Source organism: Giraffa tippelskirchi, chromosome 13, assembly GCF_054371585.1.
Source record: "Giraffa tippelskirchi isolate mGirTip1 chromosome 13, T2T-mGirTip1v1.2.pri, whole genome shotgun sequence".
NCBI classification, from domain to species: Eukaryota; Metazoa; Chordata; class Mammalia; order Artiodactyla; family Giraffidae; genus Giraffa; species Giraffa tippelskirchi.
The window spans coordinates 35,688,072-35,707,867 of NC_137287.1; the positions used below are offsets into that span (position 1 = coordinate 35,688,072).

A 19,796-nucleotide genomic window follows, 5' to 3' on the forward strand; every position below is an offset into this window, starting at 1 on the left:
CGGCCCCTCTGCCCCCCCGCCGCCCCCCCGCCCTCTTGCCTGTTCACTCCATGCCAGCCCCTGTATGCCAGCTGCTGTACTGGAGTATGGTGCTTCTCAAGATCCTATACTGTTTTCTTTATTTTTTTTTTAAATGTAGCATTTATGTGACAACTATACATTACTCTAAACAATTATGGTTCTATAAAGCTGACTCTATCAGTTGAGTACCCAGGCTAACTTGGTTGAACTTACGGAAAAATTGGACTTATGAACGCACCCTGGGAATGGAACTTGTTCACATGTAGAGGCTTTACTAAGGCTCTTTTCATGTTTGTCTCCTGTACACGGGGGAGATACCCAGGAAAAGTTACTGCCAGAAATGGCCCATCCACCCCCTGAAGGACCCTTTTCAGCCAAAGATAAAAGACCTTAGGGTTGAGATGCTGGTTATCAGGAACAGTACAGTAAACACGGGTGTGGTTGTGATGAAGACTTAAGCTCTTGTCTTCTCCCTGGACAAGGGTTTCTAGAGACTTAGAGTCCTCCTCCTCTATGGAGAGGGAGATACCGTTAAAAGTGGAGGTTTTTGTTTTCCCCCTCGAAATATAAATCTTCTCAAAAAGCCAGCTTGTACTCTGTTTACAGAGATACTCCAGTATCTGCGGCTTCTCAAAAATAACCATCCCCCAATAATCCTCCAACACTTTGGCCACCTGATGAGAAGAGCTGACTCATTGGAAAAGACCCTGATGATGGGAAAGATTGAGGGCAGGAAGAGAAGGGGGTGTCAGAGGATGAGATGGTTAGATAGCATCACCGACTCAAGGGACATGAATCTGAGCAAGCTCTGAGAGATAGTGAAGGACCTAGGAGCCTGGTGTGCTGCAGCCCATGGGGTCCCAAAGAGTTGGATACAACTTAGCGACTGAACAACAACAACAATAATCCTTCTGCCAAAGAAGCATATTTGGGCACGGTGTATTCTCTTCCCTTTTAATTATAAATGCTTTCCTTCCAAAGAGCATTTTTTTCCCCCAAGAGCTTGGACACTTACTGTTCTGAACATTACAATTATTTCTAGTTTAAAAGAAGCCAACCAGTTATGAGTTTAACATTTAGCATTTAGAACATTATTGGTGATTTGTTGCAACCTGAGTCTTTAATTGTTTTGACCCCCACAAAGACTCAGACTTTGAAAACAACTATAAGTGTTAAGGACCACTGGCTCAATGTTTCCATTTTGCAGAAGGGAAAACAAAACAAAACAAAACAGTATCAAAGAGAGAGAGGGTGGGGAATTGGCTTTGATAGTTTGAGATAAGAGGGGTTGGAATCCATCTGGTCTACCAGCTATGTGTTTTAGACTTTCCTCAATAACATATACTGTCCTGGAATCCAAATATTTAAATCAATGTTCTAAATTTAATTGCCTTATTTAAAGAAGATTCTGCCCTACTTAAAAAAAAAGAAGAAAAAAAGTTGAGTGTCTCGCAACCACAGTTGGTGCAAGTAAGATATCACGTTTTTCTTTCAGTCGAATTCCTCAGTCTATGTTCACTGAACTCCAAGGACTAAGATTCAGACAAGGCCACTGGAATACATGAAGATCAGTACACAACGTTCACACTAACATATTGTACCCACCTCTTAGCATCTCCATTCACAAATTTACTCAGCCCCTGCAATATCAGATATGGGCAGCAGATGGCAGCAAATAACCACACAAAATATCCAAAGCACCAAGAACATCAAATTCATTGGGTCTGTAAACTTCTTGAAATATCACGATCTTTCTGCTCCCTCAAAACTTAAGCCTCAAATGACTACATGCTTTAATTAATAAGCCTTAATTACTTGCCAGGAATGTGATCATTTGAGGAGGCGTTTTATTAGTATGTGTTTAAGGTTCTGTGTTTCGAGATACAGGATATTCTGAAAGCACCAAGACTTTCATTTAAGCTCGAAGAAGACTGAGAATTTAAGAGCTATTTCTCCTGAAATAATACAAATGGCAGAAGCGCATGTAAACTAAGATCTCAACATAAATCCATTGAACCAGGCAATAGTCTACTCTAGTTGGCTAGGTCAGAAATCAAAGGTGCTAAATTTATAAATATTTGGAGGAATTTTAAGGGGTGAGGATTTTCTTTTAGGGGCGCAGCAGCAAAGACCACAGAAATATTTGCAAACCTAGCTCTTATGCAAATAAAGATAGGAGGGAATTCATCTTGTAACCTCAACTTCTTTGAGAATTACAACTTCAGCCCCACAAATTACTTTGTTCTCTTCACTCTATGCTCTTTGCAGCTCAGTTATCAGGGGAGGAGAGCAAGTTGGCAGAAGCTTGGCAACACAGGGCTGCTGGCTCAGCACAATTAAATTTGATACCGTGGAAGACAGCCCCCTCTCAGGTAGGAGCAATATGTCACAGAGGTGAGCTCAAACCCAGGGTCTGTTTGCAAATAACAGTTTTGCATTGGCATCACAGCAGGAGTTTAATGAGAGCGCTTTTAATTAACTGTAAAAGTAATTACCCATATTAGATGTAAATCGCACTTGTTTTTACATGAGGTGAATAATTTCAGTGCAGCTTTTAAGAATAATACTTCTGGAGGAGCTGTCAGCTGCAAACTCTTAACAAGTCTGCTTAAAAACAAGATCTAAAAGAAAAACAGCATCCTCAGAAGCCCAGGATTTGCCACCTGGCTTCTTTCGGCTCTGTTGCTTCTCTTTGCATTCATATCAAGACCCAGCATCTAAACACACCCTCTCTATAGCGGTATGGTCAGAGCAGCACCCCAGCAAAAGGTGACACATCTTGTAAGGTTTGGGGGGAGGCGTTCATTTTTTACTTTTGGCCCATTGGATAATCCCCAGCTTCCCTGGGGCTTCCCTGGTGGTTCAGTGGTACCGAATCCACCTGCAATGCAGGAGACCTGGGTTCAATCCCTGGATAGGGAAGATCCCCTGGAGAAGGGAAAGGCAACCCACTCCAGTATTCTTGCCTGGGAAATCTCACCGACAGAGGAGCCTGGCGGGCTACAGTCCATGGGGTCGCACAGAGTCAGACATGACTGAGCGACTAAACCCACGTGATCCCCTGCAGTTTTGGGGCTGGGCTTCTGTGAATAATAAACAGATGCGGCCACAATAGGAACTAGAGGGAAGATGAAGAAAGGTAACTGGCCGGTGGGGGGTACCCTCCATGCGCTAAAGTGGATACTGTCCAAAGAACACAACAGATTACTGAGGAGGAAGAAAGTGTTTACAGCGATCCCGGAGCTGTTCACGGATTGCCTTTGGATTTGAAAGTTCCAGGGATGAACTTCTGATGAGAACAGATGTCTGCATCACCAGCACCAAAACAAGAAGTCAGCCTCCCTGGTATTTATAAATAGCACGAGAAAACGACAGAGGTCAGTGTTGAGAGGGACTGAAGGTGAAACCGGATGCCTTGGCTGGAGAACTGTGCTGTGGACAACAACCACCCTATGGGCTCTGGAAATTCCCCTGACTTAGAAAAGAGAGGGTCCCTGGGCTTCCCAGGTGGTGCTAGTGGTAAAGAACCCACCTGCCAATGCAGGAGACGTGGGTTTGATCCCTGGGTCAGGAAGATTCCCTGGAAGAGGGCATGGCAACCCACTCCAGTATTCTTGCCTGGAGAACCCCATGAACAGAGGAGCCTGGTGGGCTACAGTCCATGGGGTCGCACAGAGTCAGACATGACTGAAGCGACTGAGCATGCACGCTCACACGCAGTGAACTTCCTGTCTGAACCGCAGTGAAGCATAAACAGTTAGCATAGAGTTTGTAAATACAAAATTACTGGGTAATTATTTATATTTTGATAGGCACCTTCATTAAGGGATTTGAGGATGCAATTATCAAATTAAAGTTTAGAGCACTCCAGTGAGGCAACTTTACAGAAGACAAGGAAGTCAAGATGCAGACAGGAGAGTTTACACCTCTCCTGTCAGCCAGTAGCTTGGTACCTGGTCAGGTCCCTTCTAAAAAGACATTCGGTCTTCTGCTTGAATAGTGTGTCTGTTGTTGAGATTATCTTTCCTCCTTTGGGTTGCTGCTGCTGAGTTGTTATTGATGCTTGCTTTGCCTTAAAACGGCCCCTAGGGAGCGCTAGAGCAGGAAATATGGGGGTTTGAAAAGATGCCCAGTGAACTCATCTGGTTGAAGGTCAACTAAGAAAGGAGCCAGAGCTGGAACCTGCATGTTCCATGGGGAGTTTTTATTTCCTTCTATGGAGCCACCCATGTTTTTCTCCTATTTTTGTTGTTTAGTCATTAAGTCATGTCCGACTCTGCGACCCCATGGATTCCTCTGACCATGGCATTCTTCAGGCAAGAATACTGGAGTGGGTTGCCATTTTCTTCTGCAGGGGATCTTCCAGAATCTTCCAATGATCAAATCTATGTCTCCTGCATTGGCAGGCAGTTTCTTTACCTCTGAGTCACTGGGGAAGCCCCAGTGTTAGCATTAAGTGAGATAAAAATACATAAAGAGCTGTCACGTAGTTAGGGGTGAAAAATGCTTGTTACTAGAGTTGCAATTTAAAATTTCATTATCTTTATCTATATTCATTGCATATTATCCTGTACATTATATACCGAAGAGGAGCAGAATCAGCCACCCTAAAGGGTGCCACTTTAGCATACTGATTACTTGAATTAAAGTTCCTTAAGAAGCAGCCAGCGATCCTCCTTTGTTCCCTGAAAACAGGAAACAAGTCTCCCATGTGAAAGGCACCCTCCCTGGACCAGGAGGGTAGACAGCATCCTTGTTACCAGAGACACAGAATTCAGAGTCGAGAAAGCTGTATCAACGAACCTCATCACTACCTCAGTAACTTACCACCCAACGCCCAAACTTCTTCAACTTGTCAGTTCTTCACAAATGTGGTGTTTCTTTGCCTAAAAGGTATGAAAGCTGCCTGCTTTGGTCACGTCTTTGAGACTCACATATTTATGAGCACCCATATTGGTCACTCAGTCGTATCCAATTCTTCATGACCCCATGGGCTGTAGCCCGTCACGCTCCTCTGTCCATGGGATTCTCCAGGCAAGAGTACTGGAGTGGGTTTCCATGCCTTTCTCCAGGGGGTCTTCCTGACCCAGGGATCAAACCTGAGTCCCCTGCATTATAGGCAGATTCTTTACCATCTGAGTCACCAGGAAAGCCCCTAGGAGCACCCAAAGGTATGAAATTAAATTTGTTTTTCTCTAATTAATCTGTTTTTAGGGTCAATTAATTATTAGGATGGGCTTTCCTGATGGCTCAGACGGTAGAGTCTGCCTGCAACATGGGAGACCTGGGTTCTATCTCTGGGTCAGGAAGATCCCCTGGAGAAGATCTCATGGAGGATTATTAGGATAGTCAAAGATCCAAGAAGGGAAGAAAGGAAAGGTTTTCCTCTCCTACAGTGTGGGCATCAACACGGGGCTCCTCATGGGCGGGACCCTGTTCCCTCTAAGGACACTGCATGTGAGAGCCCTGGGCCCCCCAACAAGTCTGGGCTGAAGGTAAGAATTCTGAGCAGCTCCGTCTCCGGGATCCCTGCCTACAGGACCCAGTGGAAGCAAGAGTGGCACAAGTCCTATCCTTTTTCTAAATTGAAATTAGCAGAAGATGTCCGAGTGAACTGATTTCTGGGTTCCAGTGACTTTGGTCAAGAATTGTCATGAATACTCTTGTTTTGTGTCGATCACTTTCCTCCCAGAGACAGTCAGTGTTTTCCTTTGTCTGCTGTATGCACAGGTCCTCACTGGACCAGCACTGGTTTGGACAGACTTTGCTGCGAGTCCTCAATGTAAAATCAGCTGAGGGGACTTCCCTGGTGGTCCAGGGGTTAAGCGTCCACCTGTAAATGCAGGGGGTACGGGTTTGATCCCTGGTCTGGGAAGACCCCACATGCCGCGGAGCCCATGCGTCGCCAACTATTGAGCCCAAATGCCCTAGAGGCCGTGCTCTGCAACAAGGGAAGCCATGTAGTGAGAAGCCCCCGCTCATCGCAACTTGAGAAGGCCCGCGTGCATTCAGCCTCCTGTTTTAACTTCCCTTTCCTTACGAGATTTTGCAAAGGACACACCAGCCAGATCTCCAGATCCAGGCTATACAAGTCATTCAGGTAAACGCTGAAACACAGGGAGTGGGTTGGGCAGACGCACGCAGGAGGAACAGGGGGCTCCGTTACTGGGCTTTTCCACCAGGTGCTGCTAGCTCCAAGCCCTTCTCTATAGTGTCCGTCATGGACGGATCATAGACCCCCACCCAAAGAATTCACATTTCCCAGACAGCAGCAGATCTTGTAAACTACAAAGCCCTTTTCCTACCACTTTTACAGGATCCTGTGAATTTAAGAGAGGAAAAAGAAAGCTTAAGAGCCGTTCACAGCCTCCCTCACAGAAGAAAGAGATGGCCAGAAATTCTCCCAGGCCCTCCAGCAAATGACCAGGAAACGGCGCAGATGGAGGCTGGCTCTGGGGCGCTGATAGGAACATTAGCACAGGCGTTCCCCTCAGAGGTGGACTGGTCTCAAGTTAAATTGTGCACTCAGAGAGAAGAACATGTGAACGCCTTTGTTGAACGCATCATATGGTCCTTTCAAAGGCCCACTGCACTAAACCCCGAAGCTCTGGAACATAGAAATCTTTTAATTTCTGCCTTAGAGGAAATTTTCTCCCTGATATGAAAGGCAGAATTCAAAACAGTGTGGTTGAGTGGGCTAGTCTAACGCTAAGCATTATAATAAAAGCAGCTACAGGATTCTTTGAAGAGAGCTCACAGGAATGCAAGAGAAGAAGAGTAGAAATGAGCAATTCTTGATTTGCAACAAAAGCATAACTCTGAAAACAACTCAGAGTCCACTGAAATCCTTTTTTTTTTTGGGGGGGGGCTGCATCGCATGGCATGTGGAACTTTCCCAACCAGGGATAGAACCCACACCCCCTGCATTGGAAGCACGGAGTCCTAACCATGGTACCATTAGGAAATTCCTCAAATCCTTTCTTACTCACCTTCAGACATTTGTAGATATCGCAAAAAAAAAAAACAAAAAACAGGACACCGAAATTACAATTGTCCTACACTTAAGAAGGGAGAATTTAAATAATAATTATTCCAGATTTGTGATAATATACAAAAACACTCCAAAATGCCTAGAAGAAAACTTGCACTTTTTTTTCCCCCTCTGTCCCTTGAAGATGCAAATCTTTTCAGGTCTTTTCAATGGAAACCCTTCAGGAAGTATCTAAAACTATAGCCATGTTCACCTGAGACTGAAGAGAGATAAATAGGAAAAGAGTTTTTCTTTTGCCTTGTTTTTAATACAAGTTGTTACAAAGACTCTCTTTCCCAAATCTAGCCCACAGCGTCTATAAAATCACTTGTGAAGGACAAATACAAATCCTAAGTGTTTTCTCTACAAATATTAGTTAACTTATTGAACTGTTCATTTATAAGCTAGTGAATTCTGCAAGATGATATCCATCTCCTGTCTAACCTTTTAGAACAAAAACTGTAAGATCTCTGTGTCTATGTGTTTACGTATGTCTATAAATGAATGATATAATATATTATGTTTCTACTTGTAGACAGCACTGCCAAAATTAATGTGTAAAGAGCTCTATATAACTGGTTTAAACACAAATAGGTGTTTATCAAAGTAAATATTCTAAACCTCAGCAAATAACAGAAACTGACCCAAATGTTTTTCAATTTTGCATGATGTAGAATAATTTTCAGTAAATAAAAGCTAGTTTAAGTCTGTTGGATTATGAATGCAGACACATCTTTAGTTTTATCAGCATTAAGTATAACACTTTTATTCTAACTAGGTTTCCTAAAAAAGTCTTGTAAGTCCGTGGTATCTCTGTTACAAAATTTATGAGCAAGAAAAATAGCTTGAGATGATGCTGGCTTTGTCTAGTGTCTCATGAAACATTTGTGGGCCATCCAAACCTTATTGTTGGGAGCAAATAGTTTAGACAGATGTAAGTAAGAGATTTTAGGTGGACTTCTCAGTGATAATTATGCTCTATGATATGTGTACATTATAAATAGTTTTCCCAAATCTGTTGGTAACTGAAAACCTTAAAATTTTCCCAAGTTTAAATGATGAGAATTCATTGAATATCTAGATTGTTTACAAATAATACGAAATACAGAAACATTAATTATTAAACATGGTTATCCACTTTGGGCTTCTATTACAGAGTATCTAAAGATATTTGGATCTGTCAGAGAACATGTCTTGGCCACATCTTTTGAAGAGTGTACTATGAGGAAGCATATGTTTCTAGAAATTATTAAATACATTCATAAACTGGAAAATTGAAAGGATGCTGGTACAACAGATAGTTCACAACTCTTTTTTTTTTCTTTAGAAGTTAAGGCTTTTAAGGGTTTAAAATATTAATATATGTAATTAAAGTTACCAGAAATTATAAGGGAAACATCTCTGTATGTAAGGAAAGTAGAATGCATGATTTTAGTAAGAGAGGTTATGAGAAATAAAGATGCATTTTTTGTTGAGGGAAAAGAAAGTAATTTTGCCCTAAAATGAGGCTGGTTATTTCAGAATGGAAAAGAGGAAAATCTGAATGTCGAAAAGAAAGTTATAGAAGGCTTATGACAAAAGGACTCTTGGGAAAGGAGTTTTATGTGTGGTCAAGCTGACTAAGATTGGGATAGCTCTAACTAAGTTAAAGATGAAGGAATGAATTTTAATATCAAAAATACATTGGTGAAAAATCAGAATTTGGTTTTCTCTCTGTTGAAAGGAAATTTTCTTAAATTACTGGTCTGCTCTTGAAAAGATATTATAAAAGTTTTTTTTGCTGTTTGTTTTATTTTTAAAGTAATCTCCCTAGAAAGCAATGATTCTGTGTCTTACCAAAATAATTTCCTGTGCTCCATGTTATCTTTATGATTAGGCTTTTGAGTACTTAAATAAACTCCAATGTTAAGAGTTGAGTTTTGCTCAGAACTATGTAACTTTCCATATTTTCCTTTGAAGTCTTCTTGTCTTAAACTTGTTAAATGGATAATTATGTTTCATAATTATCTGTGATTCCATCCAATCAAAATTTTTAAAACTTGATATTTTTACAAGCTTCCCAAATCAGATTCTAATCCTTTGATATGGAAGTAAATCTGGAATTTTCCTGGAACAACTTTAAAAAATTTGTTCTCTCTCCTTGTAAATGGGAATGTTAGACTAGCTAGGCATATTAGAAGGTAGAGTAGAAGGATGTGCACTCATCTTCTCCTGCAAGAACTCCAAAATCACAACTCACTGCTGAACAACCATTGACAGGAGAATGTTGGATCCCATCAATAAAAGATAACCCACATCCAAGGGCAAAGGAGAAGCCCCAGCAAGATTGTAGGAGGGGCGAAATCATGTTTAGAATCAAACCCCATACCCGCCAGAGACACTCCAAGGGCTCAAACATACCTTGAGCACACTAGAACCCAGAGATTTACACCAGAATTTACACAGGACTGGGGAAACAGACTCTTGGAGGGCACAAACAAAAGCTTGTGCACACCAGGACCCAGAAGAAAGGAGCAGTGACCCCACAAGAGATGACCGAGACTTGCCCGTGAGTGTCCAGGAGTCTCCGGTGGAGGCGTGGGTGGCGGCCTGCTGCAGGGTCGGGGGCACGAGTGCAGCAGTGCCTGCACGGGACCTGTTGAAGGAGGTCTCCATTATCTGCATTACCTCCACCATAGTTTGGCCTCGGGTCAAACAACGGGAGGGAACACAGCCCCAGCCATCAACGGAAAACTGGATTAAACATTTACTGAGCATGGCCAGGCCCATCAGAACAAGAGCCAGTTTCCCCTTAGTCAGTCTCTCCCATAGGAAGTTTCCATAAGCCTCTTATCCTTCTCCATCAGAGGGCAGAAAGACTGAAAACCACGATCACAGAAAACTAACCAAAATGATCACATGGGCCACAGCCTTGTCTAATTCAGTGAAACTATGAGCCATGCCGTGTAAGGCCACCCAAGATGGGCAGGTCATGGTGGAGAGTTCTGACAAAACCTGGTCCATTGGAGAAAGGAATGGCAAACCACTTCAGTATTCTTGCCTTGAGAACCCCATGAACAGTATGAAAAGGCAAAAAGATATGACACTGAAGGATGAACTCCCCAGGTCAGTAGGTGCCCAGTATGCTCTGGAGATTCAGAAAGAATCAAGAGACGGAGTCAAAGCAAAAACAACACCCATTTGTGGATGTGACTGGTGATGGAAATAAAGCCCAATGCTGTAAAAAGCAATATTGTATAGGAACCTGGAATGTTAGGTCCATGCATCAGTGTAAATTGGAAGTGGTCAAACAGGAGATGGCAAGAGTGAACATCGACATTTTAGGAATCAGCGAACGAAAATGGACTGGAATGGGTGAATTTAACTCAGATAACTATTGCAAAAGAATCCATTAGAAGAAATGGAGTACCAATCATAGTAAACAAGAATCCGAAATGCAGTACTTGGATGCAATCTCAAAAATGACAGAATGATCTCTGGTCGTTTCCAAGGCAAACAATCCAATATCACAGTAATCCAAGCCTATGCCCCAACCAGTAATGCTGAAGAAGCTGAAGTTGAATGGTTCCATGAAGACCTACAAGACCTTCTAGAACTAACACCCAAGAAAGATGTCCTTTTCATCATAGGGGAGTGGAACGCAAAAATAGGAAGTCAAGAGATACCTGGAATAATAGGAAAATTTGGCCTTGGAGTACAGAATGAAGCAGGGCAAAGGCTAACAGAGTTTTGCCAAGAAAACACACTGGTCATAGCAAACACCCTCTCCCAACAAAACAAGAGAAGGCTCTTCACATGGACATCACCAGATGGTCAACACCAAAATCAGATTGATTATATTCTTTGCAGCTAAAGATGAAGAAGCTCTATACAGTCAGCAAAAACAAGGCCGGGAACTGACTGTGGCTCAGGTCATGAACTCCTTATTGACAAATTCAGACTTAAATTGAAGAAAGAGAAAACGACCAGACCATTCAGGTATGGTAAATCAAATCCCTTACGATTATACAGTGGAAGTGAGAAATAGATTCAAGGGATTAAATCTGATAGAGTGCCTGAAGAACTATGGACGGAGGTTCGTGACATTGTACAGGAGACAGGGATCAAGACCATCACCAAGAAAAAGAAATGAAAAAAGGCAAAATGGTTGTCTGAGGAGGACTTTCAAATAGCTGAGCAAAGAAGAGAAGCTAAAGGCAAAGGAGAAAAGGAAAGATATACCCATTTGAATGCAGAGTTCCAAAGGATAGTAAGGAGAGATAAGAAAGCTTTCCTCAGTGATCAATGCAAAGAAATAGAGCAAAACAAGAGAATGGGAAAGGCTAGAGATCTCTTTAAGAAATTAGAGATACCAAGGGAACATTTCCTGCAAAGATGGGCACAATAAAGGACAGAAATGGTATGGACCTTACAGAAGAAGAAGATATTAAGACAAGGTGGCAACAATACACAGAAGAACTACACAAAAAAGATCTTCATGACTCAGATAACCACGATGGTGTGATCACTCACCTAGAGCCAGACATCCTGGAATGTGAAGTCAAGTGGGCCTTAGGAAGCATCACTATGAACAAAGCTAGTAGACGTGATGGAATTCCAGTTGAGCTATTTCAAATCCTAAAAGATGATGCTATGAAAGTGCTGCACTCAATATGCCAGCAAATTTGGAAAACTCAGCAGTGGCAACAGGACTGGAAAATGTCAGTTTTCATTACAATTCCTAAGAAAGGCATTGACACAGAATGTTCAAACTACCACACAATTGCACTCATCTCACACACTAGCAAAGTAATGCTCAATATTCTCCAAGCCAGGCTTCAAGCTGTCTTGAAGTACATGAACCATGAACTTCCAGATGTTCAAGCTGGATTTAGAAAAGGCAGAGGAACCAGAGATCAAGTTGCCAACATCCGTTGGATCATTGAAAAAGCAAGAGAGTTCCAGAAAACCATCTACTTCTGCTTTATTGACTACACCAAAGGCTTTGACTGTGTGGATCACAACAAACTGGAAAATTCTGAAAGAGATGGGAATACCAGACCGCCTGACCTGCCTTCTGAGATATCTGTATGCAGGTCAAGAAGCAACAGTTAGAACTGGACATGGAACAACAGACTGGTTCCAAATCGGGAAAGGCAAGGCTGCATATTGCCACCATGCTTATTTAACTTATATGCAGAGTACATCATGAGAAATGCTGGGCTGGATGAAGCACAGGCTGGAATCATGATTGCTGGGAGAAATACCAATAACCTCAGATATGCAGATGACACCACCCTTATGGCAGAAAGCGAAGAAGAACTAAAGAGCCTCTTGATGAAAGTGAAAGAGGAGAGTGAAAAAGTTGGGTTAAAACTCAACATTCAGAAAACTAAGATCATGGCCTCCGGTCCAATCACTTCAGGGCAAATAAATGGGGAAACAACGGAAACAGTGAGAGACTTTATTTTTTTGGGCTCCAAAATCACTGCAGATGGTGATTGCAGCCATGAAATTAAAAGACACTTGCTCCTTGGAAGGAAAGTTATGATCAACCCAGAGAGCATATTAAAAAGCAGAGACATTACTTTGCCAACAAAGGTCCATCTATTCAAAGCTATAGTTTTTCCAGTAGTCATGTATGGATGTCAGAGTTGGACTATAAAGAAATCTGAGTGCCGAAAAATTGATGCCCTTTGACCTCTGGTATTGGAGAAGACTCTTGAGAGTCCTTTGCACTGCACAGAGATCCAACCAGTCCACCCTAAAGGAAATCAGTCCTGAATATTCATTAGAAGGATTGATGCTGAAGCTGAAACTTCAATACTTTGGCCACCTGATGTGAAGAACTAGCTCACTAGCAAAGACCCTGATGCTGGGAAAGACTGAAGCCGGGAGGAGAAGGGGATGGCAGAGGATAAGATAGTTGGATGGCATCACTATCTCAATGGGCATGAGTTTGAGCAAGCTCCGGGAGTTGGTGATGAACAGGGAAGCCTGGCATGCTGAAGTCCATGGGGTCGCAAAGAGTCAGACATGACTGAGAGACTGAACTAACTGAGGCATATTTGATATGTTAAATTACATGGAAGCTCTGTGAAATAAAAAGTAATGTTAAGCTTTTAATACTGCATTCCTAAGGGTAGAGGTAAGTACAGAAATTATATGAAATTCCTAGAGATCAGTTATCCTAGTAAATGTCATCACCAAATAATAGCTATGATATTGAAATGTTTTGTGTCACAGAATTAATCAAATTTCCTTGTAATAAACTCTTATCAGACCTCTAACTGACATCTTTAAGCCTCTTGTCATTTACGGACAGTTACTGTTTTACTCTGATGCTTTTAGAAAATGGCTTCATCTTCAAGGAGATTCGAGGAAAGGACTCTCTCAAGTACCTGCTTTTAGTAACTTTCAGATCACACCACTGAACTTGGTAAAAGATTATAGAACTTTATTTTTTAAAAAAAGCAAATTGATGCTTTATATAACTGCTAAAAAACAATCCAGAAGATCAACAAGAATTAATTACATGAGACTGTGTTAACTGATGAGGATGACTAATTTTCATGACTCTTTATTTGAAACGTTATTATTTCTTTTATGTCTTACTTTTTCAGATTTATGGAAAACGTATTTTTTTCATTTTTCTTAGGCTACCAGCAATTTAGCAAAATTTATTTTTGAGAATAAAGATAAAACATTTATCTTTTTCAACCTACCTGATCCCCCTAGAACTCAAAAACTCTTAGCGAGTGTTGTTTTTTTCTCATGTCAATAGAGCTACTTGCATAAACTCAATAAGAGTCTGTTCTCCTCAAGCATTATGCTAATTGAAATAAGTCAGACTGAGAAAGACTAACACTGGATGATATCGTTTATATGTGGAATCTAAAAAATACAATCAACTAGTGAATATAACAAAAAAGAAGCCGATTCACAGATGTAGAGAACAAACGTGATTACCAGTGGAGAGATGAGGGAAGGGTTATATAGAGGTGGAAAAGTGGAAGGGACAAACTATCGGCTATGAGATCAGCTCAAGGATGTACTGTACAATATGAGGAATACAGCTAATATTTTGTAATAACTGTAAATGGAAAGCAACCTTTAAAAATGTATATTTTTAAAAAAAATTCAAATTAAGTCTTTAAAAAAAAAATATGCTGTTCTCCTCATAACAGGATGCAATTGGAACCCTGGTTACATTACCAAGGATTTGACTAAGATGCCATATTTGAGAGCAATACACAGATGTGACCAGCCAGCTTTAAGGATCTAAGCTTGATTTTATGGCAACAATAAAGTTTCTTTGGAAAAATGGCTTTGTACCTTGTTTATAGGATTCCAGAAAATCTTATCAGGTGAGTAAGAAAGGTTACTTTCTGGTCGACTCAAGAACCTCAGGAAGTGCTGAGGACCAATTAACCCAAATGTATAGGTATTGCACACAAAAATCCTATGCCAGATCTGTTGGAAAGCTGTTGGCTTGGTTTCCTAGCCTCAAGAGGTTTCTTTAGAGTCTAATCTGAGATTCCTTATGGAAAGTTCCAGAAAAGTAGATTTTTAAAAAATCTATATGATCAACTATTATTCTTGCCACACTTAGGTAAATAACTAAGCCAAGCATACTGAAATGAAACTAAATTTGCAAACAAACTCATCTTACTGAGGTTATCATTGGTTAAAAAAACTGTGATAATTGTGGGGGAATTACGATTCCATATTATACCTTTACAGATATTAGATTCTAGTGCTATTAATTATCTTTGTGGTTGTGTGTTTCTGTTTGTAAATTAACTGGATCCTGAAGTCTTCTCTTTCCTCCAGTACCTGGCTACAATCCTCCAAGCTAACGTTTCCAGTTTTCTCCCACCTTTCTGATTTGAAATCACTTAGAACTAAAACTCTCCTTTCCCCCCAAACCCTGTAAGCTGAAGTTGGACAACCTGATGTAAACTTCAGAGAAATCACAACAGCTCGTGCATAGACAATCTTTGGGCTTGCTACTGGGTGGGCCACTCAGAAATATCACCAGAGACGTTCCGATGGCAAACCAGGAAATCTCTCAGGTGATCGCCGCCTGCCCTCACTCCTCTGAGGTGCCTTCAGGCCTGTCATCTAGAAATCTCCACTGGCTGCCCTCAGCACTCAAAAACTACAATTAAACACGCTCCAATTATTCACATTGTCTTTCTTTTGTTTCCATAGAAATGCCTCTTATTAAACACTTGATTACTTGAGCAACATAGGCTAAATCTGGGAGCCCACCTGCATCCTAAAATGAGTTTTAACTAAACTGACCTATTTTCAAGAATGAGATCGGCTCAGTGAGATGGAGCAACGTACGAATTCAGCTGATACATAATGAAACTTTTTGGAAGTTTCAATGGCAGGGCTGAAGGAGACAGAATGTGTCACCCCAAAATACACCACTCTGGCATATTGATTATTTTGAATTAAAGTTATTTAAGAAACAGCCAGTGCAAGAAGGACACCCTGACCTTCTTATGTCCCCCTGAAAGTAGGAAATAAATCTCCCTCAGGAAAAGTACCCACCTTCCACCAAGTTAGGGATGCTCGTCACCAGAGATAGGGAATTCAGTACCAAAAAAGGCTACAGGAACGAACCTTTGCACTTCCTCAATAATTTACTGCTACAAGCCCAAACTTATTTGTCTTATTAATTATTCACAAATTTATTGTTTCTTTGTTTAAGAAGGTATAAAAGCTACCTGCTTGGGTCATTTCTTTCAGTCACATTTTTATGAGTTCCTGTATGTATGAAGTAAATTTATCTCCTGTTAACATATCATTGACTGGAGACATACTAACACCATAAGTGTTAGTTAGTTTCTGCCAAAATCATCTGGTCAATAATGTGCTAATTATGTCAATTTAATCATTAGCCTAGCCAAAGATTCTAGAAGGAAAGAAGTGGAAAGTTTTCCTCCCCTACAATTATTTTATTGTAATTAAGATTCTTCCTTCTTGATAGAAGATGATTCTACACACTGCCTGGATTCTTCCTGGTCACTGTTATTCCTTTGGCCACCTGATATGAAGAGCTGACTCATTGTAAAAGACCCTGATGCTGGGAAAGAAAGATTGAAGGCAGGAGCAGATTGAAGGGGACGACAGAGTATGAGATGGTTGGATGGCATCGCCAACTCGATGGACATGAGTTTGAGCAGGCTCTGGGAGTTGGTGATGGACAGGGAAGCCTAGCATGCTGCAGTCTGTGGGGTCACAAAGAGTTGGACACGACTGAGCGGCTGAACGGAACTGAATTAACTGTTGTTCCAGTCCATTACATGGACCCCTGGTGGCAACAAAAGATGCATTCCTGTAAGGACAAGTCTCCAGGTAATTGATCCTTATAAGTATTCTATTTCAACAGTCACTAAACCACTCTTGTAAGGATCCTAACACTACAAGGACTCAACAGAAATGCTTCAGTGAATATTTATTTTCCTCCTAGGTATCAGACATTTCAGAAAGACACTCAATGGTCAAAGCAAGATGTATGCCAATTAGAGAAGGTATAGCACAGCTGAAGTTCAATAGAGCTGGTGCAAACTATTGGAAAAAAAAAATAGCATTCTTATGCTACTTGTTGAGTATTCAGAGAGAACTTCCACTGCTCTAAGACACTGACTGATCCTTGTTGATTGCTAGGTGGTGCCCTAACTCTCCCGGAAAATTGGTATTTATAGTATATACTTGGACTATGGCCATCCTGTCAACCAGTTTCTTGGGTGGCAATCCATCCCTGTGACCTTGGTCTGGCATTTTGCTTTCTGGCAGAAAATGGATAGTAGCCCTTGCCCCAAAATTAAGTAACCAAGTCTTGGTTTCAGAAATGCAAATTTGATTGTCTACAGCCTTAAGCAATCGATGCTCCCACCTCTGCTCAAACCAAGCCAGCATGGAGTTGAAATAGACATATTCCAATAGATGTCTCTTTTCTTTCTGTCAACTTTCTATACTTGGGAATTGGTGTTATGACCTAAACAATGGAGTGCAGAATATTTGCTATTGGAGGGCTAAACATTATATAGCTAATGTAATGGGAAAGTTACTCAATCTGTGTATGCATACATTCCCTCAACCAAGAATTGACTCATTGGAAAGACCCTGATGCTGGGAAAGATTGAAGGCAGGAGGAGAAGGGGACAACAGAGGATGAAATGGTTGGATGGCATCACCGACTCGATGGATATGAGTCTGAGCAAACTCCAGGAGTTGGTGATGGACAGGGAAGCCTGGCGTGCTGTGGTCCATGGGGTCGCAGAGTCAGACATGACTGAGCGACTGACCTGAACTGAAGAACATGCATTTACCTGTTTTCTTGGTTTAGCTTCCAGCATGCTATTCCTAAATCTGACAATATAGGATGATGTTAAAGTGCCAACAATGTTTTTAAAATTGTAATGAATGTATAAATCTAAATATGTAGATGATGAACTTCTGATCCCCAAGAGTAAATTGAAAAAGTCACCAAAGAAATAACTATTTAAAAGCATTTTTTCCCAGAAAAATGAATATATATGTTCTTTTTCATGCCATGTAATTTATTACTCATTCTACAAAATTCTCATATCAATTCTTATATAAGTGCAGTGGGAAAGTACCTTAAAAGAGACAGTTTAGGATAATTGCATTTCTCTCTGTTTCTTCACCCTCTTTCCCAAATGCCATGTTTACTTGCAGAACCTGTCATTTGGTTTTTAGATACAAAAAGAGAATGAAGAGTATTTCTTTTAAAGTTTTGATTACTTTGTCTTTTGTGTTGGCAGGCCTATTCAATTTATCGGACACAGACGTTGTGTTGGAACAGAGTAATAGAAATTTAATTACCAATTATCCAATAGTGTCCTGGGAACAAGGTAAGAAAATCAGTGCAACAATTTCAAATCATGAAGGCTGGTGTCTTGAAATATAATAGAAACTCTATCATGTTAATCATTCTGGGGGAAATTCCAGTAGAATGTATCTCACTCCCTCCACTTCCTGAAAGGTGGATGGTTGGCTTTGGCATTGGAACTCGGTACAATATCACCTCGAAGAGGCTGATAAACTTACGCGTGTCTTGCTCTCCTGCTAAACAGCCCTGGATTGTTATGTTCTTGAAGATGTGTGTGTGTGTGTCTGTTGTGTGCTGAGTCATTTCAATTGTGTCCGACTCTTTGCGAACCTATGGACTATAGCCCTCCAGGCTCCTCTGTCCATGGGATTCTCCAGGCGAGAATACTGGAGTGGGTTACCATGTTCCTGAAGATATGTGAACGTATTCCCTTGTCTTTCTAGTTCCTGCCTTCATGCTCAGCTTAACTTCCTGCTGTGATTTCATTTCATGTGGTTCTAGAGTCACAACCAGTTTTCTTTGGAGTACTTTAGAGTTTTAGTCTTTAAAGTTTAATGTCAGCCCTGGCTTTTTTTTTGTTTGCCTGTTAATTTTGTGACTTTCAGGTCTGTGAGTTTCAGAAGATCAAATATAAAAGAACTCTACACAATTTCTGGTTGGTTAATTAGAGGGTTAGTACCATTTATATTTAGTTATTTTTCTGCGTCTGATGCATCAAATATGGACCTAAATGGATGAGTTTGATTTGCCAAGTGTGTTAAAAAATTTATGCTGGGTACAATATATTTAAAAAAATAAAAATTAATAAATTTCATGACTCATGCTCTGACTAATCCCACCTACTTTACTCATATTCTATGATGTTGGTCCCCAGACGCTATGCTCTGTCTGAATCTATTTGTCCATAAATGTGGTTTATGTTCCAAAACCTGGGCTCACCATGTCCCTTTCCTCTGAATCACCATCCCTCCGCTTCAAATTATGTTATCAGAGCTCATCTCATCTCCTCCTCGGCTGTGCCACACAGAACTGACTGCTCTCTCTCTCCCTGGCACCATGCCCTTTGCTGGCACTCCTATCACAGTGTTGATTTCATTTGGGTGTGTATTTCCAGCGCATTTTATATGTGTCCATCTCTTCCATGAGAATATCAGCTTCTCAAAGGTGACAATGATGACTAGCCATCTTCTAAAAAATCATTCTTAGTGATAAACATTTACATAAATATAAGATTATATTATATTATAAATGTGTATACTATGCTGCTGGTGGTCAATCGCTCAGTCATGGCTGGCTCTTTGCGACCCCTATGGACTGTGTAGCCCGTCAGGCTCCTCTGTCCATGGGGTTTCCCAGGAAAGAATACTGGAGTGGGTTGCCATTTCCTACTCCAGGGGATCTTCCTGACTCAGGGATCGAACCTGCGTCTCCTGCATTGGGAGGCAGATTCTTTACCACTGAGTCACCTGGGAAGCCCATACGTAGACAGTACTAGACTACACTACTGAAAAAAAAACAAAAACAAAAAACCTTCACTTAATTGCATGAAGCAGACACAATGATTATCCCCATTATAGAGGAAATAAACTCAGAGAGAGGTTAGGTTTCTTGCCCAAGGTCTCAGATCTGACAGGTGTAGGCTCTGGGATTCAAACCTGGTCTGCTCTACCCCACAACTGGCAATCTCAGCTACTCAGCCGAGTGTGCCTTCCTGTTGGACTCATCATTTCCTTAAAACAGTAGTACAGTCGACAGGGGAAAATGTTTTGAATGAACACAGAACAGAAGGCAGCTTTGCCATTTATTAGCTCTTCTAACCATTTTGAGCCTCCATCAATTACTAGCGTAACTGCTATACCCTAATGAACATTATTTACATGTATGCAGTTTATGTTT

The 19,796-nt window shown here is 41.0% G+C and overlaps 1 protein-coding gene across 2 annotated transcripts in view; it reads right to left on the reverse strand.

Annotated features, from left to right (window-relative positions):
- LOC145531678 (uncharacterized) overlaps positions 1-19,796 on the reverse strand; it is a 468,005-nt gene that overhangs the window by 32,406 nt on the left and 415,803 nt on the right. The gene's annotated exons all lie outside the window — the stretch shown is intronic.